Genomic DNA, 20207 nt, shown 5'->3' with positions numbered 1-20207 from the left:
GTTGTATTTTATTTGACTCGTATAAACTTGGTTGCTATATTTTGCATATTGTGAGTATTCACGCACTCCCCTATTTTCAGTTTTTATGTTTTGGGGTGGAAAAGCATGTCCCGAAAAATTATTATTTGAATGTTGTATTTAAATTGATTTGTATCAAACATGATTGCTATTTTATTGCTATATCTCTCTATGTATGTCTATGCAACACGGAACATGAGAACTTATCGTATTAAGGCCCTTCCCTTATCTCTAACCATTAACTCTTTGAGCCAATGGTCATTATGGATAGCGCTATTAGGAATTGACAACTCCTCACTCGCCCTATTGCTGGTGTGCATGATACCATATTCATCTATGGAACGATAAGCATAGATCTTGATAGGGCTTCAGTCATAGGTTTGGTTGAGACTCATTGTTTGCTCATACACATACAAACTCGTTACTTATTATAGCAATAAACTTGTTTATTAATTATAGCAATGAACTTTGTTTCTCATTACAACAACGAACTGTTATTACTGAAAACTTATATACATGTTTTAGCAATGAAATTGTTTGCTCCTTGTAGCAACGAAATTGATTGCTCATTTTAGCAATGAAACTTGTTTACTCGTTTGAGTAACGAACTTTATCTTCCATGAGAAATGAATGTTGCATCTTATTTGGGCAACATACCTTATCTCTCATGATGACAAAGAACTTTGTTTTTACAAACTTATTTACTCATCTTAACAATATACTTTTATTATTGGAAACTTTTATCAAAACTTTGATTTCAATTCATGGAACCAGTATTATTTTGTTTATCTGTGAGTACTCACAAACTATTTTTATAGTTGACGCTCGTTTTACATGCTTTTTCAGGAATCATCGAGTAAGTGGCACTTAGGGACACTTCACTTTTAGGAGCATTCGCATGTGTTGTATTTCAATTTACATTGTAATTTCTTTTAAAAGTTGTTCAAACCCATTGTGAATTTGTAATGATTTTTAATACTATGGTTGGTGTTATCTTTTAACTTTTGCGATGAAACCCTTTGTACTGCCACGCCCTGTGTTTCCGCTTTAGCGGGGTGTGACAAAAAAATGGTATCAGAGCCGAAGGTTATAGAGAATACCGGTTTTCCTTTGGAAAACCACAACTATAGCAAAAAAAAATAAAATTTCAAAACGTTTTTAAAATACTGAACATACTAATGGTATAACTAATTCGAGTACGCATTATTGGACTTTAATTAAGTATAGCCTGGCCAACTATGCTTAATTAAGGAAAGTTAATGTGAGGCTGGAAACGGTTATAGTAAAATTATGTTCAAACCAATTTTCAACTTAAACTTTTGAAAAACAAAATTTTTCGGCGTGCGTACGGGCATTGCATATTATAGGCATTCATCTATATACACTTAGAAACTAAGTGCACTTTTATAACAATGCCTTTATTTAGAAATATTCTTGTCCCTTATCAAGTGCTAGGTTAACCACTTAAGTTATATCACTAGCCACTCTAGGAGCAATGCACTTAGTACTGAGAATGAGTATTTCTTGGTAGCTATTGACTTTAGATGTAAGGTTAGTAGCTAGATACACACTAGTAATAATCATAAGTCGAAACCTATACGAATTATTCCTCAATACCTCTTCATCGTCTTCGTACTAGAGTTACAACTATGAAAAAGCGTTTTGATATCGACACAGATGAGAATTGGAGTATCACGTAAGGAGGTAGATGAGTCTCCACTAAATAATCACTTGGATACCATTGGCGGGCATTCCGGATTCAACTCACGAGGAGATACGGAGGTTTAACCCATACGTGAGACCTTATTACTACGTTACGATTTAGCTCTACGTTGTTTCCACCTTAAGCTTAAAACTTAACATTGGATATCCATTTGACCTCTATAAAAGGTCGTAAACTGTATTGAGACCATAAAACGTTTTTCAAACAATTTTTCTTGTCCTTTATCTTGGGGGAAAAGACATCGGCACTCGCCTTAGACTCGCATTAGTATTTAGGTACGATCAGCTACACTAACATACTTATTCCTTACTTCTTAATCTTCCATCAAAAAATTATTTCGCTTCATCGGTTTTATTTATCATCGATAAAATATTTTATAACCACTTCAGTCAACTTAGTAGACATTTCCTAACAATGTAAGCCATATTCTCGCTAAAAAAAAATATTTTGACAACTTGCTTTAATTTAACACTTTTCTTCAAAACTCAATTTAACCAATATTGGTTTTAACATTGCTATTTCAATTTCATTTCAATCCATTTCAATGGATAGATGTGCTTTTAAGGGCATATAAACCATTTTAAACCTTGATTACCATTTTGACACGTTTTTGAAAAACTTAGAAACATTTTCTTTTATAAAAGTGTTTAAATTCTATGCTATAAAACTTAGACATATGACATTGAAGTTCATATTACGTGTAAAAGCTTCATCGGATCTTTCAAACGAGTTTTGTTTTGGCTCTTTTGACCACTTTCTCATTTAGGCATTTTACTTTACTTAAATGTGTTTTCCTGAAACCCAACATGGTATTTTTACAACTTTCTAATTCAAACATGTTTATAAGAAATCTCTAATTCTTACATTTCCAACATACCTCATTTATTTATTTTATTTCAAATTACTTTTATACTTTGTAAAGTTTCTAAAATTTAAAGCATTGCAAAACTTAGTGTTCACTTTTAAACTTCCAGTGACGCACTTTCGACAATGCACAATTATTCATCTAAATATGTTAAGTCTTTACCTTATCCGTTTTAACCATTGTTGGACTCTAGTCTAAAAGGTCAACACTATCAGATTTTCAATTACGAATTGTAGTGCTTCTTCTTTTTCACAAATGGATTTTAATTTAATAGATAACTCATGAATTTTTAGCAAACACTTTAAAACTCCCACATGACTATGTAACCATCAACATACATCAAATATTGATGTTTGAAATATATCTCAACCTGGTTTTAAATCTACCTATATGTATTATTCTTAAAATTTTAACAATAGCAATCATTGTCGCTGGTACCTTCCTTTCTATCCCCCGCACTTGATTTCTTGCTCTCCTTCTAATTTTAGATATTGCACACCCACGATAATAACATAATACATTGACTAACTTTGTTTCTGTCTATTCTGCTTCTCGTGGTATCATGTTTGTACACATACAGACTAGAAGTCTACCCTTTCGTTTTGAGCGATTAATACGTGTATAGTCGTGACACATAATTTTGATTTAGTCAACTTTGATATATTCAATTACGCCTTTTATCATATACATCTTGTTTTTATTTTGAAATCTACTATAAACAAATGATCCTTAATTACATTTGCTCTTTCGTTCTAAATTCAAAAACTTGATATAAAATGCAATTTTCATTGTAAGTTTTCCTTATAATTAATACACAAGATGAATACTCGTATGCTTATCATTTTTCTATATTCAAAAATTATATGTGAATGATATGCTTCCTTATGTTTTTCTTTTCTTTAAAATACATCAAAAGCTTTGAATTTTACGATTATCTATTCTCTAAATGATTGTTTTTTTTAGAAACACTAAACTAAGAGTGTACTATTTTCAAAGATTGATATTTTTACACATTTCTTAAAATAGTATTTTACTTTGCAATTTTTAGTGAGTTCCTAAACTCTCAAACTTGTTTTCATAAGTATTCCGACTCCTCGTAAACTTGAATTTGTCCTGACTTAGACAATTGGATTCTCAAAAATTTAATACAAATATTTCTATACAAATTCCTTTAATGGCGACTTAAACCTTTAACCTTAATTAATCTTTATATTATTTTACTACTTCGTTGGATCGCCACACATGTATCTTCATTATCTTGGAATTATTGAACATTTTGATAACAGTGAGATTTTTGATCACTTCTAAACACTTAAAATGCTATATACAAAATGTGATTTAATTTATCATAAATTTTCTTCGCCTCCATTTACACCAATGACTCTCTAAATATATTTATTCTTCGAATAAGGTTTTATTATTGTAAGAGTAACCGTAGTGGTAATTATAGCCTCGGAGATGCTCAATCATTTCGTAATTTATTTTGTCGACGACACTTAATCAGCCTTTACATTTGAGATGTACCAAAACTTCGTTGCCTACCTTTAGTACGTATTTTTAAGAACTTACCCTCAATCGCTTCTCTTTCATTCATGCCACCCCTTCTTATTTCAAAATATATCTTTTCCAGATGTAGTAGCCAACCCGGAAGTGAACAAATTGTTCCTAATCTCTTCTTTATTAGGCGGCAAATTCACACTTAGTGCTAATTTAGAATGCAACTTAAAGATCAATGCGGATTTAACGGTAAATGCAGTTGGTGCTTCGGAAAAAAAATTTATAACTCTCTTGATTAAGATAATATCTAATTAAATAATCTTTTTCAACTAGGTCACCATGGTTGGATCATGATTTCCATGATCCTAATTTCTCGCAATCTAGACTGTAGAACTCGAATTAAGGAAACATTACTTTGATTATAGCTAAAGAACTGGGCTCTTCCCTTGGAGAATTAACCCAAAATAATCAAAGAACACTTCAAGTCACCACCTCCCGAACGATACAATTGTATTCGGCTGAGTTCTAATAGAATACGTCACGAATTTAATTTCGGGACGAAATTCTTTCAACCGGGGGAGACTGTGACAGTCGTCAAAATTCGAGTCGGTTTTAGATTTGACTAAACTTAGTTGCACATATAGGCACTACACATACTAGACTTAGTAACTAGAAGCTAAGTTATAACCTACTAGAAACTTGAAACAATTAGAATCAATGGATAGTGTGCATAGATTTCACATTGATATGTGAATTCTATAACTACTTAACTGTAGAGACTATCCATATTCGGGTCATTCTTTGACTCGAACACCATTTCATGAATCATATTCACACATCATGCACTTGACCTAGAAGTAGAAATTAGGTCAAAGTCTCATAGAAACTTAAGTCAAAGTTGAAGAGTAGGACTAGTATACTTGATTCCTCAATTTCGTTTGAATCTCGTAATCACTACATAGAATGCCAATAAACAGCTAAAAATAAATTACAAACAATATTTCTAATTGGAATAAGAGTTATGAAACTCTAAAATAGTTTGAAGTCTCAAAATTCAAGTAATTTTGATATCCAAAGATTTACAAACTCTCAAAAACCCTAAATGCCCTAAAAACTCACATTTATAAACTTTGACCTTAAAAATTCTATAAAAATAATCATGAACCTTATAATATGATCTTATAACAATTAAAATTATGAAAATGCATTCAAGGAAAATGAAATTTAACTCATTAACATTTACCCTTAATTTATAAACCAAAAATCAAGAGTTTTATGCATAAAAACTAGGTTAAGGTGCACATTTTATAAAAAGTTGGATATTTTTATAAAAGATTTGAATTTTTATAAAAGAAACAAGAGAGAGGGAGCCTCTCCTCCCCTAAAATCGGATCCCTCTCTCCCCATATCTCTCTCTCACACTCTCATTCTCCAACACACACATCTCTCTTCTTTCTCTCTCTAGAAAACTCTCTCTACATTCTCTCTACTTTTTCTCTCCAAACACCAATCCATTCTCTCTTCCTCCTTCTAAAGAACCAAGAAATATTCCAGAAAACAAACCCAAGAACACTCCTCAAACTCGAAATCTTCATCATCTTGTGGTATTCTTGAAGGTAAAATCGATTTCAACTTCACTTTTCCTTCAAGTTTTGCTCTTTTCTTACACTTTCTCCTTCTTCATCTTCTTCAAACTTGTTTTCTTTTTGTTAAAATGGTTTTTAGAACATGATGGATGTGTTTTAACACCATGCATGTATGATAAACAAGGTTGCATGTTCATGATCTTAGTGCAAAAATCGATTTTAAGGATTAAAACATCAAACTCAAGTTAAGAGGTTTTGAGAAACAAAATTTTCTTCATAAATGCATGTATACATTTTGATAAGTTTTAATCTTTTGATCTCTGGAAACATGACCAAAATATGAGGTTATCATGATATATTTAAAATACTTCAAAAGGTTTACTCAAGGAAATGATGAAAACCCACTTTTCTAACCAATCATCATGCATGCAATCTGCCAGATTTCTTTACCTGACTTTAAACTGTCATATATCACTCATTTCTTAGCCAAAATTTGTGATTCTTTTTCTGAAATATAGTATTTTGAGTTAGCTTTCAAACCCATCTGACCTCACTGAAAAATTCCAAAATTTCGATTTTTACCAATTTTTACAAAACTGTTGCTCAAACAGCACTTTCCTTATGAACATTTGTTTTGTGTTGCATGTTCAAAGGACTTATTCATCACTAAAAATCATTCAAAAATTATTTTGAAATCTTAATATCATGTATTAATAGGTACAAAAAGATCTTGATTCAAAAGTCTTTGTAACATGTTGCAAAAATTGTCAAAGTAACATCACTAATCTTTACATAAATCACAAGAACCAAGTTTTCTCTATAATTTATTGAGCCTTTAGGCATGGTGTTCAACATCAAAAATAAGAACACAAATTGTCATTGTTATCAAATTGTATGAAGATGCATTCTGGAAATTTTCAGCTCAATATATATTTTCTTTATTTTTATATGAAAATAATAAGAAAATAAAATGTTAAATCATATAAAATACTTAAGCTAGTAAATAAATTATGGAAAAATTCTTGGATGATCCTTTAAGTTAATAAACATCTCCCATTAAGTTTCATCCATTTTTGTTACTGTTTAATATGGTTTTGAATTTTCTTTTTGTTTAGCTCTAATAAATCATAAAACCACATTAGGGAATATAAAAATGGTATCTGATAATTTTCGCAGCTTATACTCTCTGTGGAACACTTAGAAAAATATTTTCAGAATTTTTCATAGTGTATTCCTATTTTTCTCCGATTTTTGTATTTATAATGGACTAAAAACAGGAAAAATAGTTTTACTCATCCAAACATTATGAAAATTTACCAGAACACCTTTTAATACATTATGATGCTACATAAAAATTTTGATGATTTTTCTCTTCTGTATACTATTTTTCTTCTATTTTCCAAAGATTAAATACACTTAAACCCAATTTTTATTAGAATAAATACACAAAAATCATAAAATTGGGATAAACAGTTTAGAAATTCATTTTTATATTTTTCCTAGCTTAATAATGACTAATAACAGCGTTACAAAAATTTTGGACAATTTTGGAAACTATTTTCTATTTATTTCAATTTTTATTAGAATAAATGCTCAAAAATCATAAAATTGGGTTAAATTGTCTGGAAATCTATTTTTATATTTTTCCCAGGTTAAGTACGTGTAATGACATTACTATAAAAGGTTTGGGACATTTTCTTAACCGATTTCTATTTTTCATGAATTTTTATATATTTAGAGAATTAAATATATGAAAAATGGTTATGCATATCCATAATCCATGAAAATTTATCTAGAAGTCTTTTAACATATTTAGAACCAAAATCTGAAGTTTGGTAAGTTTTATTAATTGTTTAGTATTTTTCATGATTTTATGGTTATTCAAGAAACTAAAATGGTGAAAAATAGTTAGACAAATCAAAAATTCAAGAAAATTTATCTTGAGGTCTTTGACTTCAATTAAAACTGAAATGCAAAGTTTGGGAACTTTTAGAACTAAATTGATTTAGTTTTGAATATTTAATCATTGGAACACCTCTAAAATGTTAAATATTAACATTTCAATAATGGAAATTTTCCACTTAAATTGTTATATAACAATTGATTCTTTGAAACTTAATTTCCACAGAAAAATGTTTGTAACTTATCAATATTAAATTTTGACACATTATTGGCATAATTCTATTGTAGTAGTAAGTATACTAGTGTTAGATTTCGATTAGAGACTCACTAGCGAATACCATTATTGTAGGAATCGGTAGTGGTACACGTGGAACGTAGTTCAAGGCACCATTTGCATCATCTAAATGTACTGTGAGTATTCACGACTCCCCCTATTTTCGGTTTTTATGTTTTGGGGTGGAAAAGCATGTCCTAAACTACTTATGTTCGTTATATTTAATTGACTCGTATAAACTTGATTACTATATTTTGCATATCGTGAGTATTCACGACTCCCCTTATTTTCAGTTTTTATGTTTTGGGGTGGAAAAGCATGTCCAAAAACCATTTATTATTCGTTGTATTTTATTTGACTCGTATAAACTTGGTTGCTATATTTTGCATATTGTGAGTATTCACGCACTCCCCTATTTTCAGTTTTTATGTTTTGGGGTGGAAAAGCATGTCCCGAAAAATTATTATTTGAATGTTGTATTTAAATTGATTTGTATCAAACATGATTGCTATTTTATTGCTATATCTCTCTATGTATGTCTATGCAACACGGAACATGAGAACTTATCGTATTAAGGCCCTTCCCTTATCTCTAACCATTAACTCTTTGAGCCAATGGTCATAATGGATAGCGCTATTAGGAATTGGCAACTCCTCACTCGCCCTATTGCTGGAGTGCATGATACCATATTCATCTATGGAACGATAAGCATAGATCTTGATAGGGCTTCAGTCATAGGTTTGGTTGAGACTCATTGTTTGCTCATACACATACAAACTTGTTACTTATTATAGCAATAAACTTGTTTATTAATTATAGCAATGAACTTTGTTTCTCATTACAACAACGAACTGTTATTACTGAAAACTTATATACATGTTTTAGCAATGAAATTGTTTGCTCCTTGTAGCAACGAAATTGATTGCTCATTTTAGCAATGAAACTTGTTTAATCGTTTGAGTAACGAACTTTATCTTCCATGAGAATATGAATGTTGCATCTTATTTGGGCAACATACCTTATCTCTCATGATGACAAAGAACTTTGTTTTTACAAACTTATTTACTCATCTTAACAATATACTTTTATTATTGGAAACTTTTATCAAAACTTTGATTTCAATTCATGGAACCAGTATTATTTTGTTTATCTGTGAGTACTCACAAACTATTTTTATAGTTGACGCTCGTTTTACATGCTTTTTCAGGAATCATCGAGTAAGTGGCACTTAGGGACACTTCACTTTTAGGAGCATTCGCATGTGTTGCATTTCAATTTACATTGTAATTTCTTTTAAAAGTTGTTCAAACCCATTGTGAATTTGTAATGATTTTTAATACTATGGTTGGTGTTATCTTTTAACTTTTGCGATGAAACCCTTTGTACTGCCACGCCCTGTGTTTCCGCTTTAGCGGGGTGTGACAATAGCTTGAGAGGGCGGTTTGGCAGTGAGACATGCCACTAGAGTTTCCAGATTCTAGAGTGTCAGAAGCGGTATCGTAGCGGCAGAAGGGTATGTCCTCTTCCAGGTTTGGGAGTTCCTGTTTGGTTTCGGATGTCTATGGAGGAAGTTAGTTGTGTGGTATGATATCCTTTCGGTGGTACTTTTTGGGTTTTTGGGTTCGATCTATGTGACGTCGAGAAGCGATTTCGAAGGCGAAATCTAATTCAAGTGGGGGAGAATTGTAACATCCGGACTTTTAGAGGCATTAATGTGTGTTTATCTTTGAGATTTATGGAGTGACTCGACGAGTTGTGAGTCCAACTCACCGAGTAGGGTCGGGTTGGCCACGTGGATTTAATGAGTGGACTCGATGAGTCAGAGAGCTGACTCGCCGAGTAGGTGCTGGGCAGAGAAACTCTATTTAAAGGCACTTTTAGCCTCATTTGCGGCTACACCTCCCTGAGAACAAACCCTAGACGACTTTTGAGTTTTGAGAGAGAGAGAGAGAGTGCTTGGCTAATTATGAGTGTTTGGTGCATCTTGTGAAGAGGAGAGAAGAATTCCAAGCTAAGGGTCAAGAAGGTGCTGCTAGATCTGAGATTGTTTCTCTTCAGAGCTTCTGGGAAAGGTATAAAGCTTGCACCTTTCTAATTATTTTGTATAGATCTCATGATTTTATGAATCTAGGGTTTTTCCACCCAAATAGGAGGACCTTGAGTGTTTTATGTTCATAGGGAGGGTTGAACTACAGATCTGGACCATATGAGGTCCCTAAAGTCCAAAAGTCTCCGGTTTATCCAACCATAATAGTGATATTGAGTGAAAAACCCTTTTTGAGGTGTGTTTTGGCATCTTAAGATCAAAATGCCATGCATGAACGTAAAGCCTGTGACTTTACGTGATTGATGAGCCTTAGGAGTGCAGATCTAGAATCTGGGAAGGTTCTCTGCCTTGAAAACGACTGAATGAGATATGAGTCTGAATGAACTCGTCGAGTCAAGGAGCCGACTCGATGAGTCGATGAGGGTTTGACCCGATGGGTTTGATTGTGCGATAACTCGGCGAGTTGGGGGTCAACTCGACGAGTTGAGCTGGACTTCCTTGAGACTTCTGAGGAAACGTGGGGACTCGACGAGTCGCAAGAGTGCACTCGACGAGTCAGGTCAAACATGGACTTTTGACTCGAGTTTGACTTCTGTTGACTTTAGGGTTTGGTCAACATGAGTAATGGAGACCATGGAGGGGGTATAATGGTCTTTTACCCAATTCGAGAGTTAGAGAGAGAAGAATAACATTTGGTTACTTAGAGTCGAGAATCGAGTATTAATTAGAGATATTTACCCTATGTGTTAGGCAGTGGCTAGTTCGAGATTCGAGTTCGAGGATAATTGCTTGCTGCTTGCAAGGTGAGTCTTCTCACTATATGTGACAACCGAAAAATTTCAATCCAGTAAAGTCAATCAATCCAATCAAATGTCAGACTTGTTTCTGCTATCTTTTAGCTTTGTTAAGAGTCTGTTTGAGTGTTCTAAGCCTAATACATCCAAGGAATGAGTGTTAGGAAGTATCTGCTCGAGTTTACTGTACATCATTCAAGTCATAAACTCCATGTCAAGGAGTTGTTGGATATAGTGTCTAAGTCCATAACTTTATTTGGTATGTACTTGACCCGACCCGGCATGGTCCATTTGGGTTGCATGGCATTGCAATACTTGGATAGACTAAATGAGAGAATAAGGCACTTATGATTATTAATATATTATAAGTTCTAATATATTAATAATAGTATTATTTAATTAGTATTGATCAAGTATTAATCTAGTATTAATCTAGTGATCAAAGTGAGACTAATTAAATATATAGGGTTGATTATGACAATCATCAATTCTTTTATGGTGGATTAATGATCCATGGTTTATGGGTTTGGTTATAACCATATGGAGCTCCATGGATAGTCTATGGGAGTTACAAACCCATGGGTCATGAGAAATCAAGAGTCATGACAATTAAGGGCATTCATGTGTAAACCCTAATTGTGACAACACTATAAAAGGAACCCTATGGCTAGCAAAATTGTGACCTAGTGTTACTAGAGAGGGCATAACCGATTTTGAGGCTAAGTGACATTCTCTCAAGTTATTCCAAGTCTTGTGGTGTTGTGTGAAGCATTTGAGGCACAACATTTGGGGTGCTAGGCTCACAAAGTCTTGAAGGAATCCAAGCAACAACAAGGTATGTATTTCTACTAGTTTTTATGTTTTATGTAATCCCCATGCCATGCTAGTTAGGAAATAACCTTGAAAAAGAAATTTGCATGTATATAGAGAAAACATAGATTCAAGGTTATTAGGGTTGCATGTACACTTAGGAAGTGTTAGAATGCTCAAAAACTCATCAGTGGTATTAGAGCCAGGTTTGTTTTCTGTATACTTGATGCAAAACTGCTTAAAAATCGAAAATTCTGCACTCTGACGACTGAACTCGCTTAGTCCATGGGGAGGACTCGCCGAGTCCATGAACAAATTCATCCTACTTGGCGAGTAGAATAATGCACTCGGCGAGTAGGAGCGTGCTGGGCAGTTTTTTCGAGTTTTGTTGCTGGAAATGGATTAAGATCATTATCCCAATCTGTTTTGGACTTGTAAAATCTGTTTTTCAAAATGATAATGATTATGTTAACCCATTTTACATGACTTTTATCAATTTTCAAGTATTGTATATGTTTATATGATTTTCTTGAAATTGTTTGATATGAATATTTGTTCTTATGAGTTTTTAGAAGATCATAGGAATTTTGTGTAACTTACATGCTTGTTTAATTCATGATCTTAATGCTAATGATGGTGTCCATAACTTGTCCTCAAGTTAGGGATAACCAAAAGTCACTTCTTTTAATTATGATTAAAGAACTAAAGAGGTTTCATAAAATGAAGAGTCTTCATTTTATGAACCATTAAAACTCATAAGTTACAAATTGAAGAGACTTGGAATAGTTTCAATTCTTGCCCTCAAGTTTTGGAATTTGAAAAGCCTTACACTTTAATTCCAAATTGAACTCTTAGTTTTTTTTTAAAGGTAAAATTCAAGCTTTATGGACTTCATTAAATTAATTAAAGTGTTTAATTAAAAGAGTTAATAATTCCATAAAGACATGGTTTAAGTTTAATTAAATTAAGTATAGTTTAATTAATAGATTAAACCACCAAGTATTTTAAATGTTTAAAATACACCCTTATACTATTATTATAATTTTAATTATATAGATATGTATAAGAATATGTCATTCTTACCGTTAGTAGGCCTCATTCACGAAGCCGGTCTATAAGGGGGGTATAAGGTTGTTGCCTATAAAATGGTGACTTAATGGGTGTCCACTCTCACCCACCGCTTCCTTGATCGGTGGAGGGTCGTTAGCCGAACGGGTAGGATACGACTTTAAATACTCGTTAAAAGTATAATGAATTATAAAGTAACTATACATTATAAATTCCCAATCTTAGTTACTTTAGGAAAATGTGAAATTGGTGCTAGCCCATAAAATTACACTTTGTACCTTACCAAGTCGTTAGTGGAGCGTGTGTGGTTAACCGGCACACTAACATGGACTAGTAAGAGTGGCAAAGGGTAACTTGACTTTATTATAGATCGGTGGAGCGTGTGTGGTTAACCGGCACATCGATTAGGTAATATTGTTGAGGGTACCAAGTCAATTTGTATGGTTATTCACACCTTGTTTGTGATCCTCGGCATCCCAATCACAAACTTGAGAGGGCACAATCGAGATTCAAACATGCCATTGAAAGTTCAATGTATCTCAAAATATCTAGGAGTTTCAAATCCAATTAAAAACTTAATTATATTTCGTTTTTATGGTAGGAAATTGGTAAATCGTCATTTACCTACCTTCAACTATTTTATAATTTGGATTACGGCATCCCTCTTCCAGTTATAAATAGGTTGTTGGGTCCTAGCCTTAATATTTCATATTGGGTGTTATATTAAGGACTTTAAATCAACTAACTTGAATTTCTCCCATTATAGATGTCTAGTTTAGACAGCTATGGTCTTCCCAAATCTTTAGGAACAAGCTTCCTAATGAAGATGATATCCCAAATGGCAACCAAGGTGAAAGATCAATCCCTTTGTTTGTGCATTAGTGGGACTGGAAATCATACTTCACTTCCTCCACCTCCTCCAATAAATCTCCTTATCCCACAAGTTTCAAGACATGATAAGTTCTAATTCACTCAATCCCTATTGGCAAACAAAGTCTATATGTGCTTAGGTCTTGGAGATTAAGTCACATATTGACAAGCCGGGAGAGTAGGGTGTCGAAGTCTCAAGGTAGCTGGCTGTTGACTTGGTCACTCCCTGATAACAGATCACGACATGACCCTTAATGATCTTACCTATTTGCTTGATGATGCTGAATCAGCAATGATTTGGAGCATTGGTAAAGCAAAATTTGATTGGAAGATCAACTTCCCAAACTTCCATGGACATTGACAATGGTAACATTGGAAGTCCAGAAAAACTTTCTCTTCCCAATTGAAAGGGATTGGCCATAGTCAACTCGGTTGACCAAATGGTAAAGAGAAAGGCTAAGTCAGTGATAGTCCCGTGTACCGTTTCCAAAGAGTCCATATGTTTCTGTTGCCAAAGGAAGGGCATTGGTTGCGAAGCTGCCAAATTTACCTAAAAGGCCATAAGGATAGTAAAGTCAAATGTTTGACTCTACTTCAGGTAAAGTCCATTGTCTAACTCTATTAAGTTTCTATTCTGAGATTCTTATTGCATGATGTGACTGGGTCACATGTTGATGTTTTAAGAATCAAAGAAAAGTGAAGAAACTTAAAGGAAGTATATGCTGATTCTGATCGCGAAGAGGGATTTTGATCGCATGGTTCGGTGATCAGAATTTTGAGCTATTACTTAAGAGTTGAGACATATTGCTTAGGAATAGATAACAACAAGGTTTTCATATGGGTTGTAAGGATAAGTTTTCCGCAAAGTTTTAAACTAAAGAAAAGTTTTGATTTTATTTATTTTAAGTATCCTTACAATGGCATTTGTGAAAAATTGTTGATTATATGTTTCCATTAATGGCAATATTTGAAAATGGATTTGATTCTTTCATTTGTGGTAGTATCATAATTTACCAAATAAGGAAAGATTCTCATCGCCCAAGTTTCAGTTAGATAGAAACTTGGAATCATGCAACTTGTATTGTATGATGAATGAGAAGTTTTCGTCTTTGGGAAATTAAGACTAATTCCTTGTTCACATGTACATGTGAGTCAAGTGAAGGACTAAAAGATTGGGTACACTTGGTTGTGTGCTGGTCAGGTCCACCACAAAGATAGATAAGATTATTCGTTATGATTTACTAAAGTTTAGTAAATATGGTTATGCTTACGAGTTTAAGTGTAATTCTGAAACATTGGAAAAGTTTCAATGTATGGCAGAATGAATAAGAAGAATCAAATAAGGTAGAAAGATAAAATTTTCTCTAATCTGAAGAGATGGGAGAGTACTTGTGTATTTTGTTTTATGATTATCTTAGTGATTATGGAACCATATCACAATTGATCCTCTAAGGACACCTTAGTGTGTTTGTTGCCTGAGGAGAGGAATCGTGAATTGTTGAAATGGTTAAATCAAAAGATAATTCATACTTCGTGCCAAAAACAAATCCTGGAGTTATACTCCAAGATTGTAACTTGAGTGACATAGTCTTTAGAAAGTTCATAACACTTGTCAAATGTAGAGTAAGATGTTTCCTATTCTTGTACATTTGAGATTGGTAAGTTGTGATGTTTTGGATAAAACAAAGACCAGCTAAGACCAATAGTGAGAAGTGTTTAACTTGATAAGAATCCGCACTAGATCTTGAATATTTGTTTTGTCAAGGAATGGTTCTTGACAAAGAGAAGTCTTATATGTCAAGAGGATAGTGGGAGTCTAAATGATTCTGAAATAGTTTCAAGAACTAAATCAAGAGTTTTGTTAATCACTAGCCCACGACTTGAGATTTGTAACCTATCGTGTTGACATATTCTTGTTTCTGTGTCTGTTCCAGTTGAAAGTTGATTATGCTTGTGAGTTCTATGAGTTCTCAATTGTTTGCATAACAACCCGGAAGCAATGGTGGGCATTGTGCTACCAGGTGGCAAGAAATTAAGATTGCACAAGTTCAGTCCCTATGAATTTGGAAGTGTCACTAACCTAGTCCTGTGATTATGGTTATGACAAATTCACATGGATAGGAACACATACACCATAAAATCTAAGTGTCATAAGGTTTCTCTTCGATTCATGAAAATGATGGTGAGGAAACGCTTCCACTAAGAAGATTTTAAGTAGATAGCGGTTATGATATTTGCATTCTCATATAGTTAGTGGAGCGTGTGTGGTTAACCGGCACACTAACTAGTGAGAATTGCAAAAGGTCTAGACAAACATGTGAGCTATCTAAGGAAAGGTCTATGTTTTTGATAAAGTCTTATCAAAGCAATCTAGTATCAGAAATATGAACTTTGGTAAGAAAGTCAATAAAGTATTGATTTCTAGAAGTCCAGTAGATTTCTGAGTACATGTCAAAGCTAGTGGGAGCATAAAGTGTTATGCTGGTAATCATTATGCTAGTGGGAGCATGACGATTATGTTAAATATTGCAGGTTAGCAATGTTAATTATAGAAAACAAAAGTTTCAATTCGCCTTGAAAAAGTTGTTTTGCTATAATTAAGGGAGAGGATTTTATACTTCACTCCAATTCTACAAGCTTATATTGAGAATTTAATCTACTTTAGTCAAGAATATATATGAATGTTATGTTGGAATGGTTTAACATAAGGAAATTCTATATATGTCGCGTTCTCAAAATTCGATTATGATTACGGCATCCCTCTTCATAGTTCGAATTATGAAAACATGGCAAATAAAAAATTTTATAGCATAAATCATGTCCCATATGCTTGGGGTATAGGTTTGATTACATGTGCTATAATATTCATCCATTCTAAATTTTCCAAATGCCTAGGGCATTAAGATGGAAAAAGGAATAGAACTGGAAATGACTAAAATGATTAAGCAAAGTTGTCGAGGACAATCTGAGGTTTACCAAAGATTGGTTGCTCATGGACAATTAGAAGTATAGAGTAAGGACCATATTGACATATTTTGAAAAGAGGCAACTCTTGTTCAGAAGTGATGGTCAAAATGGTAATATGGAATTGTCTCCATAGGTGGAAGTTATTCTTTGAATCTGTGTAGATTAAAGAACTTAATGCTAAGAAGGATGTTCAAAGGAATGTACTTTGAATTTGAGACTTCATTTCCATGGAATTGTTTTCCATTGGAATACTTTGTAATTTCTGTTGCCAAGTCTTTGTGACTTCTGTGCATAGTCATTACAAGGGGATCATTGCATATAAGTTTAGAATCTAACAGATTACAGTAGATGGCAAGAGTTTGGTATTCTTTCATTTACAACGAGGATTGGAATTGTGAAATTAGCATCATTGGAATATTGTCAATTGATCTATTTCACAAAGAGAGGACCATATATAAACATAGTATGCATACTTGGAGTATGGCATAATTGTTGTTTGGAAAAACATAGTGTACATGCTTGGAGCATAGGACAACTAATGTTTTAATTCAAGCATAAAGTTGATTAATCGAAACATAAATAATGAGTAATCAATATGGTGCTTAAATAAAAGGTGGTTTTATTTACACTTAAAGTGTTGGGGCCATATAAGATTAGTATTATTCTTATGTTTCACTTTGCATGTTTTGACTTCCAGAATAATTATGTTATGGTATATATCATATTATTCAAACCATCCACAGTCAGTCATATGTTGGAAGTAGATATGAATCAAGACTGTCATGAATTTGGCTTGTATGATTTGTCTAAAGTGCTTTAGACAATGCAATGGTTGCTACAACATTCATGAGTACTCATAAGGGCTGAGTATTGGATTCAACCCACGCTCACTTGCATCACTTCATGGAATTTATCTCGAGTGATCGTGAGACGGTAATATCATATAAATCTTCAAACCTAGGGATATGAGTTGTTGACTATGAGTTGGTTATTCATTGATTGTACGAAAACGCATTGGTAACTCGATGTTATAAAACGTGCCTTTGTGAATAATTCAACAAGTAGTTAGTACAAGCATATTAGTCGAAGTTTATCTGTTCCTTCTAGAAATAGAAGCGATATCTGGGCCCCTCGATGATTTGGTTTTGACTTATGTACCGGGCCCGGTCAGAACCTAATTGATGTGTTCAATTTAGTTCTATGTCGAAACAAATCAGAGATCGAGAAACAAATGTTGGACAATAAGTAAGACCATGTTCCATGTGTTTGTCCGGCTGATATCATGAGAACAGAGGATTATGTGATCACTTATCTTAAATGGCGTATCATCATCATCTCAGTTCCGAGAGACTTTGAAAGAGCTACGATTGCTAGTCGGATTTTGAAGTCATATTTGCAAATATAGTTATTAGACTTATCCAAGTGGGAGACTGTTGGATATAGTGTCTAAGTCCATAACGTTATTTGGTATGTACTTGACACGACCCGGCATGGTCCATTTGGGTTGCATGGCATTGCAATACTTGGATAGACTAAATGAGAGAATAAGGCACTTATGATTATTAATATATTATAAGTTCTAATATATTAATAATAGTATTATTTAATTAGTATTGATCAAGTATTAATCTAGTATTAATCTAGTGATCAAAGTGAGACTAATTAAATATATAGGGTTGATTATGACAATCATCAATTCTTTTATGGTGGATTAATGATCCATGGTTTATGGGTTTGGTTATAACCATATGGAGCTCCATGGATAGTCTATGGGAGTTACAAACCCATGGGTCATGAGAAATCAAGAGTCATGACAATTAAGGGCATTCATGTGTAAACCCTAATTGTGACAACACTATAAAAGGAACCCTATGGCTAGCAAAATCGTGACCTAGTGTTACTTGAGAGGGCATAACCGATTTTTTGAGGCTAAGTGACATTCTCTCAAGTTATTCCAAGTCTTGTGGTGTTGTGTGAAGCATTTGAGGCACAACATTTGGGGTGCTAGGCTCACAAAGTCTTAAAGGAATCCAAGCAACAACAAGGTATGTATTTCTACTAGTTTTTATGTTTTATGTAATCCCCATGCCATGCTAGTTAGGAAATAACCTTGAAAAAGAAATTTGCATGTATATAGAGAAAACATAGATTCAAGGTTATTAGGGTTGCATGTACACTTAGGAAGTGTTAGAATGCTCAAAAACTCATCAGGAGTTTACGACCACAAACAAGGAGTTTACGGCCGTAAACTCTTTCCAGCCGTGAACTCATGCCCCCAATATCATATTCCTTCACTTTTCTTCATTCTTACAATTTCACCTCAAGAACACTTGAATTCTCTCTCAAGTATCATAAGGATCTTCGTCTTGATCTTCAAAAATTATAAGTAATTCATCCATCCTTCTTGTCATTCCTTCTTGGCCTTGTAAGCATCTTTGGATTCATCCATGAAAACCATCTTTTTGGTTAGATCTTCAAGTATTCAACACTTTCACCAAGAACACTCACTAGTTCTTGGACCGTGAACCCCCCCCCCCCCAAGCTTAAAAAACATGAGTATCTCTTCTATCTCCTAGTTAAACTTGTTAAATTCTTGATTCTAGCCTTAGATCATCATAAAATACATGAGCATCAAGAGTTTACAGTCGAAAACCCTTGCATGGCTGTAAACTCTTGTGTTGTTGGATGTTTTGGCCCTTGAACTCCCTTATATTCGAGCCTAGAATCGAAAGCACTTGTTGAATGCTAGATAGGACCATAAAACACCTCGTTTGCAAGTCCTCCCATGAGTGTACGACTGTAAAGCCCTTGACCGTACACTCTAGGACCGTATACACCAAGGACCGTAAACCCATGGTTGTACACTCCTCATTGGGGCCGTACACACTCCTTTGATGAATCACATGTGATTCTAACACTTAGTCCAAGTGTTTCCTAGTCCCTAAGGGTGTTTCCTTGCATATTCATTGCTTTAAACACTAAATTCATGCCAATATATGCCATTATATGTCATTAGGACTCGTTTGTGTCTCGGGAATTCATTTGTGGAACTTCTCATCCTTACGCGCACATTTGATTGAATCACCCACATAAGGTGAGTTCATACCCCTACAATCAATCTTTTAAACTGTTTTAAATGCTTTTAAGGGGGGGGGGGGGGAATACAAGTTGAACACAATGATAACTGTGTAAATGTTTTGCTATAAACATCATTTCAACAGATTGCTTATGTATTTTTAAGTAATCAAAACATTTCAAAAACTCTTTTAAAGTTATGTTACTTTATATTTTATAAGACTCCGTTTTTAAAGTACAATCATAACTTAGTAGATAAATGAGTCTTTTCTTCAAGTCAATAACAGTTCAAAGTAAAGATACTAGTAAACTATAATAGGTATAGTTTAGGGGTTCAGTTCACACTAGATCATACTATAAAGAGAAACAGGGAGGAAGATACAATACACGATAACAGAAAGAACATACTAAGATACTATAACACAAAGAACATACTAAGATACTATAACATAAGAACAAACCAGGATCTAGTTATACCAATGATCACTAACTAATTGTTCTAAACAAAAGGTGATAGTAAATTGGGTATACACGATCAGATAACTTTAAATGTGAGACTATTTCACGGCTTAGCAATTCGTTTGCTGAAGTTACGCTTGGTAACCAGATTCTCTTGCAGGGAGAGCGTATAGTATGGGTACTACTCATCACATTATAACCTTAATAAAGCAAACATGTTTTAAGGTATTCAAGACTGCAGTATGTCAATTT

Source organism: Lactuca virosa, chromosome 7 (assembly GCF_052849685.1).
Source record: "Lactuca virosa cultivar CGN04683 chromosome 7, Lactuca_virosa_CGN04683_v6, whole genome shotgun sequence".
Lineage (NCBI taxonomy): Eukaryota > Viridiplantae > Streptophyta > Magnoliopsida > Asterales > Asteraceae > Lactuca > Lactuca virosa.
This window is presented reverse-complemented; position numbering follows the sequence as displayed.